Source organism: Cuculus canorus, chromosome 6, assembly GCF_017976375.1.
Source record: "Cuculus canorus isolate bCucCan1 chromosome 6, bCucCan1.pri, whole genome shotgun sequence".
In the NCBI taxonomy this organism is placed as follows: Eukaryota; Metazoa; Chordata; class Aves; order Cuculiformes; family Cuculidae; genus Cuculus; species Cuculus canorus.
In genome coordinates, this window is record NC_071406.1 from 3,765,879 (window position 1) to 3,784,883 (window position 19,005).

The 19,005-nt window shown below is 42.3% G+C and overlaps 1 long non-coding RNA gene across 2 annotated transcripts in view; it reads right to left on the minus strand.

The window, feature by feature from the left end:
• The window catches only part of LOC128852578 (uncharacterized), a 45,584-nt gene extending 26,579 nt beyond the window's left edge, over positions 1–19,005 (minus strand). For both annotated transcript variants that reach the window (XR_008450544.1, XR_008450543.1), the window contains exons 1-2: positions 18,888–19,005; positions 9,207–10,736 (exon numbers count right to left, since the gene is read on the minus strand). This is a non-coding gene — a long non-coding RNA (uncharacterized LOC128852578). The remainder of the gene's footprint in view (positions 1–9,206; positions 10,737–18,887) is intronic.

Sequence of the window (19,005 nt, forward strand, 5' to 3'; positions counted from 1 at the left end):
TGCACCAGATGTTATTGAAATATTTTTTATGGCTTACAAATTCTACAAAAGACGCGCTTGTATTTCATGTCTTATTGTGCCTCCTATCCAAAGCAATTACTTTCCTCCTCAGTTGGCTGTGTGGTGGATGGAAAAATATGTTGAGGTCCTCCTACCCACCTGGGCTGGGAGATCCCCTTCCAGCTTTAAGCCTCGTACAGCTGTTGAGGGAATTCTGGGGTTCGTGCCCGCCTCTGTCCTCCTTCCCTGGAGCAGTGACCCTGCTTTGCCTGTCTTCACACCTAAAGCCTCAGACTTCCCTTCCTTGCCTCCTGTGTTGCTTTTCGCTGTGACTGATCTTCCTGAAATGCTCAAGGATTTCGCAATTTTGCTATTTAGAGTTAGGAAGATATTTTTCCCACGTGGTGAAACCATCACAAAGCGTCCCCCCACCCTTCCTCTGCCTTTTCTCTTGGGAACAAAATCGTTACACTCCTTACATCTTTATTCCCAGGTTTGCCAGAATCCAACATGAATTACAGTTCAAACCCAACTTGTAAGTGATTTAAGGTGGAGTAACTTGGCAGTGAACCTTGCAGGATGAGAGTGTGTGTTTGTTGAGTCTGGCACAGAGGGATGCACCTCCTTGCGTGAACCCTCAGCCTCTATGGGAAAAGACGGTACATTGGAATTAGCTCTCAAAACTAATCCTCTCCTTATCGCTCTTATCGAGAGCCGGCTCTGCATCCTTCTCTGGTCTGTGATGAGTAGAAAACTCCCACATGGAGCAAAGTTTGACCCTACAACTTTTTAGACTTGGGAGAAGCCATGCAGACACTTGAATTAAGGATTTTATTACCACTGGATAAATTTTAACACCTCTTTCTCTCTCCTTTCTGCTTCCAGAAACAGACAATCACGTACCTAATAAGAAATTAAAAAAACTGCTGTGTGAAGATGTTAATTTAAATCTCTCTTTTCTACTTAATTTATTATTCAGTGAAACTGGTTGTCTCTGCCGGCCATCAGTCAAATTTGAGCAAAATTTGGCCAAGGAATTAAATTACTGGGTCATAGTCCATAAACAACCTCACTTCCTGTGCATCACCTCCTAGAAAACACATCTGGAAATATTTTAATGTCGGTAATATATGCCAATAGTCACCTTATGCTGATCTTCTCTTGGCCAACCTGTATTTTACCCTGAAAAGTAAAATACTTCCTCCAAAGCTGTTCACATCGCTACATTTTCAGTAGTACAGGGCTTTTAATGACAAGAACTCAGAGAGGTGGTATGGATGGGCTTGGAAGTCTCCATAAGCTTATACTCAAGCTCTCAGCTGTGCACCATGGGTGGGCAAATTCCTAAAAGCACCAGGAGATGGACCTCTTTGAGACCGACCAGCCACAAGTGTTCTGGTGACAAAATGACCCTCCCCGGCAGTGTAAGGTCTATGGCTGTGGCCACGGGTGGTTTGGTGACACACATATGCAACTATCCAGGATATTTTTATCATGCCACTGATGAAGTCGTAGGCTCCCACCAAGCAGATTGCTTTTGACATATCCTCACCGATACAATTTTTTCTCACAGTGGCCAGCAGTCTCAGAGTTTACTTTCTCTGAACTACGTTTTTGCTGCCGTAAGAATGGCTCACCAGAAACCAATTTTAAGTTTCCTGTATTACTCTCCAGACACTGAGTATGAACCACGTCACCACTTGTACTTTTAACAGATGTACTTCTTCTCGGTAGCTGCAGCGCTCCTTTGGAGTCAGTATTTCCTCTGTCACCGCACTGGCTTATTCAGGCCATAAAGAACGACTGTCTGACCAGCGGACATACATAACTCAGCTTCAAAGCATGGGTTTGGTTTACTTTTCTATAGCACTGTGCCATAATGTTTTGTCACGCAAGGTCTCGTGCCAACTACTTTTGGGAAATACGCTATTGACCAGCATCAAGCAGTGCTTGTTCCTTAAAAAGGTACTTTGTGGATTTCTTTTCTCGAGGAAATAAGTTTGTTCCTTTTACAGTGGGAAGAGAGGGAATCCCCAGGCCAAACTACAGATTCCTGACATAATTCTCCACCTACTCAACTGCAGTTGTGCCCCAGCGCAAGCACGTTCCCACACAGTTGGAGGACGTTGCAGCTTCCGTGTGCCTTCGGAGAGGCGGGAAAGCAGAACCTACCACAAAAGTACATTTTCCTTTGATGAAGAGGATCCTTTAAGGACAAACTGTGATCCCAACGTTTCAGGTCACTTCGATAACACGGCTGAGTCCAGCTAGGCTGAGAAAGTATTGGTACCATACGGATGTTGATACCACAGCTCAACGTGCTTAAATATTTAATTACGCTGAGGTACTGCACAGCCAAAATCCCTCAACTTAATTTAGGTTGCATGTGGAAAGATGTCATTTAAGATGCCAAGAGGTAGCTTTCTAATTTTTCCTGCTCTATTCTCACAAATCTACAATTTTACGCATAAGTTTTAAAGCGTATTAAAAAAAAATCAACTTTTTTTTTTAGATAGAAAGATAATATTGTAGTCAAAGGATTAGCTCTTGGACTGCATAGTTCTTGGTTTTATATACTTGAGGCAAAACATTAGATACAAATCTATCTGAAGGCTCTTTAATAAGAAAGATGGCAAGTAAAATCTGGTTTAATATAAAAGCCAATTCAACTATTAATCACGATTACAGATAATTCCCAATGTGGCGTGATATCATTTAATTTCCAAAAAGCAGAGTAAGTGACAGCACACATTTTTTTCTAAACCATGCCGTGCAATAATACCATGCAGAGAAACCCTTTCTAACCGATTCTGTGCGTGGGTCATAAATTACCAATCAGACGCATAGATCCCATTTAATATTTTAAAGTCTTGTTTTATATATTCTTTTTTCCTTGTTCATGCTTTGTCTTAACAAATACACTTGCCCGTAATGAAAATAAACCTGCTGAAGTCTCTGTGGCCTGAGACAAGCTATAACACATTTCTGCACCGCGGGGTGGGCTCATGGGATACCTACTGAGAAAATGCATCCCCTCTGCGCATGCCCAGACTATTAAAATGAATTGACATGTTAATGCTGACAGGAAAAGAGCACAAGAGAGCTTGCTAAATTACTGCTCAGTCAGGCACTAGGAATTCCTGAGTGGTTAACTCCTGAGGAAAACCTGCAGCAAGGAGATGGGGGGGGGGGAAGAGAGGGAGAAAGGAGAAGGGAGAGGGATAAGAAATAAAAAAGGAGTGGGTGAAAAAAAAAAAGAGAAAACTTTATTTTCAAATGCAACGAAACAAACAAACACTAAGGGGTTGTCACGTTAGTAATGCACCTACTCATAAATCATATGGATTTTAATCATACCTGCCACCTCAGCCTGCTTCTCCCCTGAGAAATTGTTTTCTTTTTGCTCCCTCCTTCATTCGCTTTCAATTATCTGGAAGCTGTTTCTCGTGTTTATTTATTTATCTAAAGTTCACATACAGTATGCATGCACAAATTTCCTCTGGGGGACTGAGACCAGGCAGATCATACAAGGATGCGGTGGAGCGTAGCAGCTAACAGCTCAGATGAATGTACTCAGTCTCACAAAACCTGCTTTGGACCACAGCGACAAGAGAAGGGGAGGACAGAAAGTAATTAGTGTGTGTACAATGATGGATTATGGCTTAATATTCAGGCATTTCACCTTTTGACTGGTATAGGTAGGCCCACAAGATGACAAACAAAGTCCACATTCTTGCCAATGAAGAAAAAAAAAGCAGCGGGGGAGAAACCCCAAGGTTTTCGGTCTTTTAACCATGTCCTCTGTTCAGTAAGTAAATTGCCATTAGTTGATTTAGTCGCGTTTTAGACCTTTTCTAGCTTGGAAAAGACTATATATATACATATACATATGATAAACCTGAAGGACAGCTGCTGAGGAAATTTCTGACAAGCTGGCATAATATTGTTTTTACGTCTCACAGCTTCTATATGTAACTTTAGTACCAAAGAGCAACTCAGTCTCTCAAATTTTAAGGAGAGAGTGAACTGCCAGTGACCTTTTCTCAGCTCTGGGAGGTGAACGTGTAGCACAGATCCATCATGGCATGAAGATCTTATAGACAACTTTACCAAAAAAAAAATTAAAGCCATCATTTTTGTAAGCGAGATTGAAGGAAAAATAGATGAGGAGAGTTCAATAAGGAGTTACAACTACAGGTTAAATAGAGTTTTAACTCCCAAAAATGAATTTAGAGCAGGTTTTGAAGTGAAGCTCTGTGTCTGTGTGTGTTAGATTTACAGCAGCTTTTTTTAGGGATGTTTAAATCTATAGTTGCTATGCAGGGTATTACTCAATTAAAGGAACATCTAGACAGCTCTCCCGTTTGGAACACTTGTAGAAATTAAATGGATCACATGCAGTTTGACATTTTGCAAAATAAAAGAATAATTGGGGCACTGTATTGTTTTTGCCTTTTAAAGAGAATATTCAAACTCGCCCTGTGAAGCTTAGCTGGAACCAGAATTTGGAATTTGGGTCCAGATTTTTTCCCCCCACTGCTTTCTCAGAAAACCAATGATGCTACAGTTAACCCTTTCACCACTACACACTTCTCATTTGAAGTTTGATGCAATTGTAGCCTGATGCTTTGAAGTACTGAGAACGAGGTTTGTCACATTTATATGAGAGGGAGAAACAGTTATTTGGTATGGCAGACCCTTCACCTCAAATTTTTCCTCTGAAGGCCATGACCTGGGTATGAAATAAGTCCTGTGCTTCTTATTGTTTGAATAATGACTTTCTGGAGGAGCTGGGCTACCTGTCAAAGTGAAGTGGGGAATGAGGATGGGATTTTTCTCAGAACCCCCAGCCTCCCTCCCAAAAGCCAAGCAGCCCAGAGACTCTCACACGGTCTCTGTACCTGTAGGAGCTGCCAAAACCAAAGAGATTGAAACCTTGAGATCGAGGTGTTTCTAGTGTTCTGCAGTACTCCAATCCTTGCATGACAAGTAACTACATGCCATGATCAGAGCAGATCATTCACCAGATTAGGGGTCATCAGCCCCAAGCCCCATTATGTTGTCACTTAAGTTAAAAACGAACCCTGAAAATGTACCTTTTCTCACATTCACTACAGATTAGCCTGAAACAAAATCCCGGATGTCCCCAACTTAAGTTCAAAAGCCATCTTGAATCGCTGTTTTCCAGAGAACTGCTTTAAAAGAAATCCAAGGAGATGTCTCTTTATTTCATGGACGCTACCAGAGGGTGCAGTGACCCTGAGGGACCTTCAGTCCAATCAACTGTAGACTTTTAGTCCTACTCAGGACAGCCACTCTTGTATACCTGTAAATGCGTGGAGGGTTCACATGCTCCATAGAGTCCACTGAAGACTCCAAAACCAGGCAAAATGCATCCCAAAGGCACAATTCTCCATGAGTAACAGCACTGCAGTAGCATTATTACCTGACCTGACTCATACTGATGACCTCAAAGGGAACCTCTGTCTCTCCAAGTTATCTGATCCAGAACATGTCAGAAGGCGCTTTCCTCTGATCACAACTTGATTTTGGAAAACCACACGCACTTTCTGCATGTAGCTTCTTACACCTGAAGATCAAAGCCCTAAACTGTGTACAGTTCACTCCTCTGAAATGCCAGCTTCCTTCGTATAAATGACATATGGCACATTTGGTATAACTTTCATTTCGTTTCATATTTTAATTTGCAATCTCGGATATCAAAGAAAGTCGAAGTGACAAAAGCCAGCTTGTAAACCCATTCAAGAGGAGTTTTCAATGGTTTACATAAATCAACCCATAATCTGCTTTATTTAAGTCTCTGAGTGTGTAAAAGGCTGCAGTTTGTCAGAGTAAGATAAAAAGCATATATTAATGAGAAATAGAGGAGTAACATGAAGCAACATGAAACAGTACACAGCAGTAGGACATCAACAGACTTGTGTCTATGTTGCCATCAGTCAAAGTGAACCCTGTGAGTATCAGTCACCTAAATCGCTGCAAAATGAGTATCTCTAGCAAGTAGTTCAGGTAAAGAGCAATAAAATTATTTTAGGAATTTAATAGGTCTAGATATACCAAAAAATATCTTACACTTACTTTCATGTTACTCAAATGACAAGAATTCATGCCAAAGTTTTGACAGACCTTAAATTAAAACAAACAAACAGCCGAACAAACCCAACAAACAAAAAATCAAACAAAATCCCTAAGCTCTTTAGTTAGCTTCAGTTTCTCCCAACCTTGCAGTAATGCGAGTTTTCCTTATGCAGTTGGGGGGGAAAATGAATAGTTACCATGGAAATTGCCACAAATCTTTTTGTTTCAGTCTTCTCTAAGCTACAGAGCACGTTTATGAAGACATACATAGAATCCACTCGTCATTAAAGCTAGTGATGAGAACTTAGGCAGCAATATAACCATGATGTTTTCCCAAGTTTTACTGTGTATTTCACAATAATTTGCTCTGCTCTCATTCTCATTACAAAGGCAATATTAAAATGATAATGACTTACATGCTCTGTCATACTATACTACTCTGACCTTTTCAGTATGCTGCCTTCTGAAAGCTTGACAAGGCCACCTCTTCTGCACCCGTTATCGTGGCAAAAAACTGGGACCAGGGAAGGGAAAGGAAGGAGAAGTAGATGACTGCAATAGACACTGCCAAATTCTTTTAAGCTTTAAATAGCCTTACTCTAACTCATCATTTTTGTGTGTATTTAAACAGATTTCCTGACTTTCCTCCAGCCCTTTGTGTCCCAGGAATTGCATTGGTCATCCCATGCAATGGCTTATCCACAGTAGGTGCATTGCAAAGCAAGAGGTCTACACCAACGCTCCGCTGCTTGGAAATAAGTTTGACCCTCTGAATTATTCATGAGCTCTGGAATAAAGTCAGAATTTGCTCCCAGATGACCAGACATCTCTTTTCTTTGCATGTATGACCTTTTTTTTTTTTAACATGTATTGTAGAAACTAGGCCTATCCTCTTAGATACACAAAGCATTTACTTTTCTAGCACAGGAAATTTTGCTCTGTGCTGTGAGTTCCCCTGGGAATGATCACGGGAGTGAAGGAAGCTCCACATTGTGGGGCCAGTGCACAACCTGCTACACAAGCATAGAGTAACAGGGGGACTTGCTCCCATCAAGCAGGTTCCTCCTGCTCCCTCTTTTACTGGAGTATAAATAATCAGAAAAAGGTCCAAAAGAGAACCGTTGCCAACTCTTTTTTCCCCCTTATATATCTTATTTTAGTGGTACAAGGCCATATCGTTACTTAAAATGAGTGCAAAAAAAGGACAGGAAACTTATAAACTACCAGAAACCTTGTGATCATAGAATCATAGAATCACCAGGTTGGAAAGGACCCACTGGATCATCGAGTCCAACCATTCATAAGACTCCCTTAAACCATGTCCCTGAGCACTTCATCAACCCGTTCCTTAAACACCTAAGGGGGCTCCTTGCCTCCCTGGCCAGTTACCCCCCAATCCAGCAGCACTGGAAGCGTCCCGGGGGCACACAGGCTAGCACTTATCTCCAGTTTTAGTTATTCAAAGGGAGCCCTCGGCCTCCTTTTGCTTATCAGCGTTGAACCTTAGCTCCCTCAGACACTCCTTTGATACTGCAAAGCTCCCTACCTACCTACAGCTGAGAGGGGAGCCGAGAGGCTTTCAGCCTTTAATATCACCATCTCACATCTGTCCTCCCCATTACTTGGAGATGCTTTAAGAAGACCCACACAGACTTAAGACCACTTTTTTTTTCACTTCTGTTTCTCTGAAATAGGCTGCCTCATACACTAAATCTACAACATCATGCTTCTTGACGACACTGCTCCAACAAGAAACAAGGCTCCCACCATTTCCCTGTGGGATTTTATGCCAGCGCTGGGCGTGTGCTTTGGAAAATACCTTACTATGGTGACTGAAGGGTTAATGATCTCCGAGCCTACTGCTTGAGGTCTGTTCAGCACACCAGGTGCCTGCTGTGCTCTTCCTGGCAAGAAGAGCATGGGAACAGGGATGAATCATGGCTACAGCTGCACGAGAGAGGGGCCTGGAAGCTGGTGAGGGAGCTGGTGGGGCATTTGCAATCTCCCTGGGACCCTCTTCTCCCATTTACACAAACACAGAGCACGTGCCAAGCAAACCCAAGTGGACCCTCGGACATCCCAGCATTCGCTTTCTTGCCACACAGACTAATATCACTCAACACCAAGGGTCTCGTCTTCCTGGGAAACGCCACAGTCCTCACCGTCTAACGGTCCTCGGATACGTGCAGATGCTTATCACCATCTTTTATACATTCCTTGTAAAGCTGCTGTGCTCAAGTGTGAAGACTTTCTGCGTCTGTAGGGAAGTATAACATTTCACTATGTTATACTTGTTACATATATATGTATATATGTATAAACTATATATGTTTCAGTTCCCCTAATCTTCACAAAAGAGACAATCCCAGAAGCCATCTACAGGTTCCTGATGCCAATCTTCACACTTCTCCAAGTGCACCTATCTCTTCCTTCAGGCTAGTTTGCTTTTGTTGATTTTTTTTTTCATAAACAAACACAAAAGGACTTAATTTGATACAAGAAATAAATAACTTCCTTTTGATTTTCCAATATACACAAGACTGCAAAACCAGGGGCCAAGCTGTCATGTATTGGAATGCTCATTGCACCAGGGAGGGTCACTAGAACATCAAAAGGCGTGGCAGTGACAAGGAGCCAGACGTCTGTTTTAGGTGTCAACCTTGGGCACAAGGAGCTCAAGAGAGAAATGAGCCATCCCAGAACTGTCCCAGGGCAGTAAGACTTCACATCTTTTAATTGGCGTAAGTTCTTTCCGAGTCAGGAAAAAAAAGCAGTCCTAAGATCCAATCCGGTATGGTTTTATTTGTGTAATTCATAATGTAAAGAGCAAATAAATCTATTTAGTTAAAGAACGTATTAAAGGGGAGTTGATATGGAAAACACATTGTACCGCTCACAGGGAGGGAAGTTCTTGACCAATCTATATTGGAGAAATCCACAGTGATAGCCCCTCTCTCTGTATAAAAAGTTTTTTCTGAATGAGACAAATACGTTTTTCTCTTTCGCACCACCTCCCTTGGCCCACAGAGGCTAAATATGTTACATGCAGCAAAGGTATCGTACCTTTCCCTTGCAACAAGCAGTCGTAAAAGAACATCTCTACCTACCTGGAGGTAATAAAAACGGTTTTGTATCCATGCATCACGTAGGTAAGAGGGACCTTATAACATTTCACCTATTCTTTCTTCTGTTCCTTCCCTGACTTATGAAACAAAACTCAAACAATAAATATTAATAAAAACTAAAAATACAAAAACCCACCCTCTCCATTCCAAAGGTTGAAGGAGCAGAAAAGAAGATAGAGTTGTGGCAGTACAAATTCCCTGGGTCTACCAGTGCCTGCAAAGGGCTACACATTCTCTTCCCAATCTCGGCTGAATGACAGTTGTAGACACCCTTCTTTTTCCATATTTGATACCCCAGAAAAGTGCTTGCCACTGCCTCCCCACTGCCCACAATGGGTGCTGCTGCATCACCTGTTGGTTTCCCCATTCCGAAGAAATGAGGTCCTCCCACCAGCACTGCTGCTCCAGCCACTGCTGGGAATGAGGTAAGCATTCACGGTACATCTTGAAATGATCCCTCAGGGACTCTTACCACCATAGATCCCATATCCAACTATTTTCCCTCCCTGTTCTCTGCTTCATGAGTTTCTCTTCACTTTCCTCAGTATTTACTGTACTTTGAATGGTTACGTGGATACCATCCATAGGAGAACCATGGGAACTGGTAGGCAATGAATGACTGGCATTTAAAAAGAGGTTTGGGTTTTTTTTTTCTCCCTTCTTCTTCTACTTCTCCTTCTTGAAAACAACCTTGGCGAGCCATCAGATGAAAAAAAATCTATTCTTCTGCCAGCTCCTGCCCAGTGCCAGTGTCAGGCTATTTAAAGCTCCCTGAGAAGTGGTTTGGGGGAAGGTGGCATCAAAACTGCATATTGAGCTGCATCTTTTCCCTACATTTAAAAAAAAAAAAAAAACAAAACAGGAGATACTGAGCTCTTTTCTACCCGAACTTGACCTAAGTTAAACATCCAAGCCCTGACATAAATGCACACTGCAGGAATCCATAATAAGGTACCACAGTTAAAGCTAGCAACTACATTTTCGATGCGAGAGCATAATCTTCATTGTTACTGGGGAGTCTGGATCTTGCCACAACAGAGGTCTTTTTGTTATATTACATGCCTACCAACCAAGTCCTTTTCTTTTATAGCTCCCTATGGTAGGGGAAGGAAAAAGAGTGGATTTAAGTTTCCAGGGAGCTGTCGGCCTTTGTAATAAGGTACATGGCTCACTGCTAGTTCACAAAGGGGGTTAGCACTAGAACCGCGGTGAACTATTCATCCTGCCAGCGAGCTCAGGTGAACGTGGTGCTTGGAGCCAAACGGGAATGCTCAGTCCCATTCACCCGGTAGCTATATAATGTACCACAAGCTGAAAACTGTTCATTGAGTCAGCAGGAAATTCAGACGTTTAGCAAGCACTGCAACCAGAGCTGCTGTGAGGGATGGTGATATCCAGACCTCAGGAACTGTGTAACGATGCTGAGCCGCATCGCTTTTGAGATCAGTGAGCAAGACTAGGAGGCATGGGGGAAGAGGCTGAGGTGTTCCACTTCTCCTCCTCCCTGGGAAACTGCAAGCAAGACGAGATGAATTTGATTTATTTCCCATTGTCAGCTAGGAGGAAAGGAGCAAAACTGAAACCAGAATACACAAACGAAACAAAAGACTTAACTCTAGGAGGAAAAATGCCTATTCCCAGGAGAGAAATGTGATACTCCCCAGCTTGCCCACTATCAGCACTCTGAGACCCGCTCCCAGCTGCTCCACATTCTTCGGTTTCATCACTCAAATCTGAATTACAGGAGAGCGTTAATGCTGGCCATGTTGCTTCTGCTGCTCTTCTGGTGCTGCCCGTCAAAGCAATGCTCAGCCATCACCACAGTGATGCAGCCTTGAGAGGTCAATACCCAGCACAGCAGCAGAGGTGCAGATACCTGGGGAGGATACCAACAGCAGTGTAAAATCTGAGGGTCCCAGAACACATAAACCAATATTTAACTTCTTACAAAGTAAAATTGTGTCTGAAAATAGACAAATAGGATTTTTTTTCACTCTTTCCTGCTGGAGCCACTGGATGTGGGTAGAGAGCAGACCCATCAGCAGCCCCTCTGATCCATCCCAGGAGCCTTGTAGGAAAGGGAAAGAGAATTTGTCCAGTTCGTGCAGCCCATCAAAACCTTTCATGCCAAGATTCCCCTGGTCACTCTTGAAATCTCTGGTTTACTTGATAGCTCTGAACAGATCATTAAAAATATAAAAAGCTTATACATATTAATAGTGTACAGGAAATATAGCACCCTGCCCTGTATTTCTGTATTTGATCAAATCAAAGAACTTGTTAGTTGGGGAAACTGAGGCATAGTTACATTAAGAGTCTTGCAAAAGAAAAAAGATGAATCACTGTCCATCCATAAAGACAGTTTGGTAGGAGCTGGTGATATTCCCAGTTCTCACTCAAATGCACTCTACCCCAACCACGCGCTGCCCGAAGCCACTGCATTGCTCGGTATGATTAACGTCGGCACAAGCTCTCCATGCGGGAACAAGTACTGTTCAAACAAGCAGAGAAAGCTGCCAAAGCTCTGTCTAAATTTTTCCCCACCTGCTGATTTTAAGGCTTTCTCCTAGGACTGCGAAAAACATCCCCATAGCTTCAGCATCACCTTTTCGGTGACTGGACATGACCACCTCTATCTCCCCAAGGATGCCATGCCTGCTGGGAGGGGCGGGCATCGCCCTGGCTGCTCTCATCGCCACTTGACCCTCCTGCCTCTCTGCTATCGCAGTTGACCATCCGCTGCCAGCTCACAGGCAGCACTTAATGAAAAGGGTAGAGCAAGGAAATCAGACAGTGACCTGGAGCTGGCAGGGAGCGGGGGAGAAGCCGTTCCGATTCCAGCTCTGAGCCTTGGCTGTGCAGTGGGATTTACATAATAATTAACTCCAGTATTCTTGGACAACTCACTTTCTATGTAACAACTGCAGATGATTCCCCCGTACACCCTTAAAAATCTGTCTAGCTAACGAATCCAAAAATCAAACACCTGTGTGCTAGCACGAACAGCTGTACACTTGCCACTGCTCCTCTATCTGCAGAAGATGCCACATGCCAGTTGCTTTACTTAGAGCGTGCGGGGAGGCTAATCCATTAGAGAGAGAACACAGCATAATTAAGAAGCAACATGCTTCCTTGTTCCTGCTGCCCTGATTTTTTTATTCCTCCCTCCTCCCTGCCCCACCACTTACTTTGTTTAAACAACTCCATCAACTATATTATGCTGATCTTCAGGCTTGCAGGGCTGGTGAACTTGGGAGGCAGGGTCTGTTTTCCCAAGTTCTCACAGCACTCATCAGCTGGCACGTTAGGGTAGAGAAGCTTCCAGCTGAACTACATTTTTGTCTTTTTTTGCTTTCCTCTCTTTTCTTTTTTTTCCCCTTTCCATGAGAAATATCCTCAATAAGAAAGGTCTTCTTGGAATAAATAACAGGAGGCGCAAAGAGTGCAGAATCTAAACACACGCATTCTGCACACTACGATGGCAACAAATGATCACATCCACCCCAAAACATCCACAGACAGTCGTGTTTGTTTTCATGACATTCCAGATATCGGTTGCAATCAGCCTATATATATATTTCTTTCTCTCTCTCCCCCTTGCATTTGTGTGTGCGTTCCCTTTATATAGAGAACAAAAGAAACATTTTGCTAAACTGAGCTTTATCTTCAAAGCCTGCGCCCTGTGCGATGCACACTGTGTATAAAAGTGTACGCTAAAAAGGAGATTTTAAAATCAGCCTGGATGTCTCAGGGTCCATTTGGAGCAATAATGTGAATTTAGTTTCAAATGAATAATTTGCACTAGTATTCCTAATTTGGCAAGCGAAGGGCGCAGCATAGCTTCACAAGCCATAGTACCTTTGTGCTCTTAATTCTCGAGGGGCTACCTATACTTGTCTTTCTGTACATTGGATCACTGCTAGTGGAGGTCTGAAAAGCATCTCCAGCAATCTTTAATTCATGTGATTAAAAATTCAAAAGAAGCCCTTGTACCAGCTGTTAAACTATGTTAGTAAGCTGTAATTCAGAGTTCAAATCCCAGCAAATTGAAGGTTAGGTTAACAGGATCATTCAGTGGAACTGCATTATATCGTAGCAACTGGAACAGTAGGTGGACTGTTTCATACATGCTCATTTGCAGAAGATAAACTAAGGATGAGCAAACTCATAGCACAGCAAACCTTGCCTTGGATTTATTTTCCACCTCTCTTTCTGTAGCAAGGTTTTTTTTTTCTCAGAGCCTGGCAGATGAAACCAACTGTGGGTTTTGTTTAATCTTTGCACAGATAGAAGCAGAATAAAATCAGCATGAAGTGTTTTGTTTAAGATTATCTGGAATCTGAGAAATGTGGTTTTCATCTCTGAGACTAATTAGTTTAAATATAACAAAGGTGAAATGAGTTTGATGGTCTTAAGTCTACTGTTCATTCTCCTTCAGCAAATAGAGAGAAAATCTATCAGAAAAGAAATCCACCTTATTTAGCACAGTTTGATATGATTATTCTTTGCTCAAGCTTGTCCCAAGATAAACTTCCAGGAAGTCTGGAAGAATCAAACTTAAGTACAAGTAAAGCTAAAAGTATTAAGTGCGATTACAATTATTATTTATTATTATCACTACAATAGTCATTAGTCTTCTGCTGAGAGTGAAATGTTATTGTGGAACACAGTGCATATAAAAGTGACAGTATTTGCTCTCCAGTGCTTGCAGCCTCCGCAGCTTTCCAGAGCTCACAGGGAGAAGGTGAGAAACAGGATGTAGTATCATCTTTAGTTTGCAGATGGGGAATTATGGCACATAGTGTCTTTCCCAAAACCACACAGGAAGCATGCAGAGCTAGAAGCTGAATCCTGATCTCCTGAAGGCTTTAACCAAAATATCATCCTTCCTGTCTATTGAAAGACTCCCACTTATTATATAATAGGCTTTAAAGCAGGCCTTTAGTGAACCCAGACTCAGAAATGGGATGCGTTCCTATGCCTATGGCACCCACAAAAACAATTTTAGCCCACATAAAATATACTGATAAGGTCTTTACACTTGTTTTTTTTTTTTGGTGACTTTGATAAGGTAGGTTTGTATGATAGAGACAAGCTCTGAAAAATAAAAACAAGTTGGTGGGAAAGTCTAGGAAGGGTTAATGGCAACAGATATAGGGCTAAAAAGACCTGTTGAGGTTACTGGTATGGCAGTATCGTAGGGTGGTGCTTCACAATAAAAGCAGTTAGGAAAGCTGTGTCTTTCCAATTCAGGCTAAAAGATGCCAAACGATAAAAAAGTACTGAGAATGAGTGTGTCAGGGATGCTGGAAGAGGGAGAGTCGAGCTGAAGAAACAGGTGAAGAAAAGCTTGGCAGAAGAAAGGAGAAGAGTTTCAGGGCTACAGCGCACCTGTCAAAGCATAAGAGTTTTTGCATAAGTAGCAAGGGAATACAAATTAAAAAAGGACTTTGGAATTTTGCCTCCTCGCTGTTGGTAAGATACCAACTAGTGGAAGCCCCAACATACTTTACATGCTGTCCTTCCAGCCATGCACTCACAGGTTTGAAGACAGAAGACATCTGTTTATGAATCTTTTGGCCATGATACTGTAAAGTTCCTTCTTACTTCACACCTGAGGCAGTATTTCTCCTGAAATGACTAAAAAATCCTAGCCATTCTTCTCAATTAACGGTTTTCAAATAAACTGAAAAAAAAATAATGTATGTATATTGTTTGGGATCAGCACGTTCAACGTGACTGAAGTGTGGTTGGTTCCTTCCATTAAAACCCTCCATTGTCAAATCACTCCCTTTGTGGGTCAGATGTCATATCTGTACACACGGCACTCCTAAAATATTTTTAATGCTAGATCAAATGCAGGGTTTAAAAATAGCTTTGTCTAACCAAGGACTGAGTAAAACTTGTGAAGGACTTGGCCTCGTAATTTAGAGTCATCATCATCAACAGGCTTTCACTTGGATAGCACCTTTCATTCAAAGATCTCAGAACACTTAATTTAATTAAGCCTTTCAACAATGCCATAATGCAGCCAAGTGTTATAATAACTGCTTGTAGAGGTTTGAATCTGAGACAAAGAGAGGTTAAATGAGTCTCCCAAGGTCCCAGAACGAATTAATAACATAGCCAAGAAAAGGCTGCAAAGCCAGACCTGTAGCCCTCTCCTTCACCGCAAGCCATGCTCTTTCTCTCCTCTCCCACCCTAACACACCAACACGGGTGGGTTTCTGTGCCCACCGTGCTGTGCTGGGGATGTCTGCGGACCTCTCTTGGATTCCCAGGCAGGCTGGGAGCGGTGTGTGTGAAAAAACAAGGAGCGAGTTCTCAGCAGGATTAGCAGCACCCTGTAAAGGTAATAAACATCCTCCCACTGAAGACAAGAGGAGAAAAGGTCTCATGGTGCTTTCCTCCACGCCACCACTTCCTCTGGGTTACCTTGGGAAGTGGGATTGTTTGCTGTTTTCCCATGGCTAAGATCTGCAAGGTCTTTTACGGCGCATTAGTGGTCGATTTTATAATCCGTGTCATGCAAACAGTGGGAGAGCGCGCAGGCACCTTCGCCCCGTATAGGGAATTTGCTTCAGCCTGGAGGGAGGAACATCTTGTCCTTGTACTGGCACACCAGGCTGTATTCTGACTTTTTCTAGGAAGTCCTTTGCATTCAAATACTGCCTCGTCCTGATTCCCTTAGCCTGGGAGATCTGAGGAGCATACAGGCTGCAGTGGTATGGCTCCAGGCCATACAGCACAAACTAAGCATTACCATATGTCACGGAGGCAGCTAGACAAATTCTTCCCTGAAATGCGAAGAGGAGTGCTGGATACATGCAAAACTTCTCTAGTTTAAGACCAAACAGCAAAGGTTTTGTAAAACAAAATCGTTTTACTGCCGAGCAACAGCAGCTGCTTTCAAATTTATAAATACATTTACGTTCTACAGAACATAAATGAGAAGCAATTGATTTCTTAGCTGGCTGCCAAGACCTGAGACGGGGATTTGTTTTTTCCCAGGCATTGCTGCAGGATTTCAAGCACCGTGACCCACAGGTGAAGCAATTGCTGAAACACTGAGATCTGTGGTTCTCACCCTGCTGCTGGAAGAGAGCTGGATCTTATCGACATGAATTGCCCCGGGCTCTGCAGGAAGGATTTGGTCTTTATTACACCCAGGAATTCCCTGACATGGAGAAGCTTCAAGATTAAATATTTGGCGCTTTTGTTTTGGGAACTGGCACAAGGCAGGATGCACTGCAGGAGAGGCATCATACACAGGGCACGCAAGGTCTCATCAGAAGGGCCACACTGCATATTCTTCCAACTCTATAATCTCATGAACACAAATATTTAACGTCCAACCCAGCCTCAGATTTATAGAAGGCCATCTGTTAACTGCTTTCACTGGTTCCCAGTTAAGCTGTCTTCTTGGTGGGGTTGATGCCACTCACAACTGACATGATACCTTCAATTTGAGCATAAGATGGTTATTTGGACTAATTTCCTTACAGAAAAGTCCGTTATGATTGAGTATTGTTGAAAACAAGTGGGGTTGGGCAGAAACACAAATGAGGTCTGCGTTGCTGGTAGTACCCATTTCACAAGTACAGTCTGACTGAAGCACAAGCTCTGGGAATCGCATGATGCTCAAACCCATCAACTTTTGCTTTTAAAAGCCACCCCCCAGTCCCTGTTATGGAGAAGTTCAAAATGTGAATTTTAAGGCTGAAAAATAAAAAAAAAGATGAAGAACAATTCCAATTGTATTTTTTAAATCTAATTATTTTAAGCATGATTTTGGAATGTTGGGAGCTGAACACAGCAGTATAAATTAAACACAAATTCCTACAAAAAGGACATTATGAGGGTTTAAACTACCTTCTAATGGCTTAAGCTTATCTGTGTTAGTTAAGCACATTAAAATATGTGACTGTTAATACACAAACCAACGTTTAAATATGATGTTTTCTCTTAAAGGTTACATTGGCTTGATTCTTTGAAAGTGCAAATGGGTGTCATTCCATTGCATTAATTGCCATCATCCTGTTTGCCCATGTTCCTTGAAAAATCCAAGTCTAGGCACTTTTAACACGTGAATTTAACTTTAAACTCCTTGCAGTGAAAGACCTCGGTCATGGCACAACCTGCGCAGGTAGAGCAGGACCTCTAGACAGACCTTCAGTACTACAGACTGCCTGGCTCGTCTTACAGTCTCGACGGAAGGCTCTGAGCTCTGCAGATATTTTCCTCCAGCAATTGTTCAAAGTCTTTACAGCACATAATGAAACTTGCATTTTAAATTTATTTTAATGAGCTGAAATCCACAGTCCTAATTGGTGTACACATAGAGTGTTTTTAGTTACGAGATAAACAATTTACTCCAGTATCAAGGAAATATCACTTAAGATTTTATTAGCCTCCCAAATACGTAGGATAAACCCACCCCTCTGTTTGTTGCAACAGCTATGGTCAAATAAACTCCCAGCGCATACTGCGGTGACGAAGCCGAGCTCTCTGTCTCAGCGCGTGGAAATGCATCCCGCTCCCACCCACCGCCCACCAGCCCCGCCGCTGCTTCGCACCCAGCTGCCGGCGCGGAGCTTGGCGAAAAGACCGCCTGTGCTCCTACAGGTGTTAAATTTTTTGCTCTCTTCCACCCCCGGTGACCAGTAACAGTGCTATTGGACTAAAATAATATATCTAAAAACAATGTGCTGGCATAACTGCGAACATACATATAAGGCCACTGAGGTCCACACAGCAAGGATTGCACAATAACCCATTAAAATAAACATTTGCAACCACAGATAGCTGGACTGAAATCCCTGCTCTGATACAAATAACATCTGGACAACTTTTGTATGCATCTTCCAGCATAAAACACCCTTGAGAAAAAATAGAAGGCAAGCTAAAAGACAAAGGACCACTAAAGATTTTATTATGCTATGGGTGTGGTGCCATAAATTTGAGGGGATTCAGGCAAGAGTTGCCAAGCTTGAATTTAAACAGCATGTTGTTTTTGAAAGTTGTAACATTAGTGACGAACAAGTCAGTATTCTTACATAATTAATCCAGCGTGAAGTAGAGTGACTGGAAGACATCCAGTGGTTTAAAAATAACTCAATCATTTATAAGATCCACAGTACTATAGGATTTAACATTAAGGCACAGGAAGTGAAGGCATCTTGGTGTGGAGCATGCTGTTTTGATTCCACAAAAGCTTTATGAATTCAGCTTAACTGAGCTCACTGTACAACAGACTGAGCCACGCAAAGTGAGGGAGGTTCCTCTTGAGTGGATCCCAAGTTTAATGACAGGGGGGTTGTGAACATGATTTATTATTTTTTCTCCCCACCACGTAGAGTTGTCTCTATCTGGAAATGGCATTAAAGAGACAAAAATGGGTGTGCTTTTTTTGGTTTTTGTTTTTTTCTAAATGAACTGAAAAGACTGGAAGAAACACAAAGATATGCAAGGACGTTAATGAGTGTCTACAGAAAACATATAACCATGGTAGGAATTTGAATGGACTTTAACATCCAGTGTTATTCATTTGTGGTGTTTCCAGCTAGCAACGAGCACAATTGCAAACTGGAGACACAGCATGAGTGGAGCTGAACGTAATGAAAAAGAAATACAGCCCCCAAAAACCTTATTCACTGTGCTTACCTGAAGCTGATTTGTAAATTGAGGGCCTGATTCTGCATGTTATTCCAACACAAATCTCCAGCCAGACTGCCTGTAAAAGTAAGATGTGGTTAGAGTCAATGTTCCTGCAAGCTGGAAG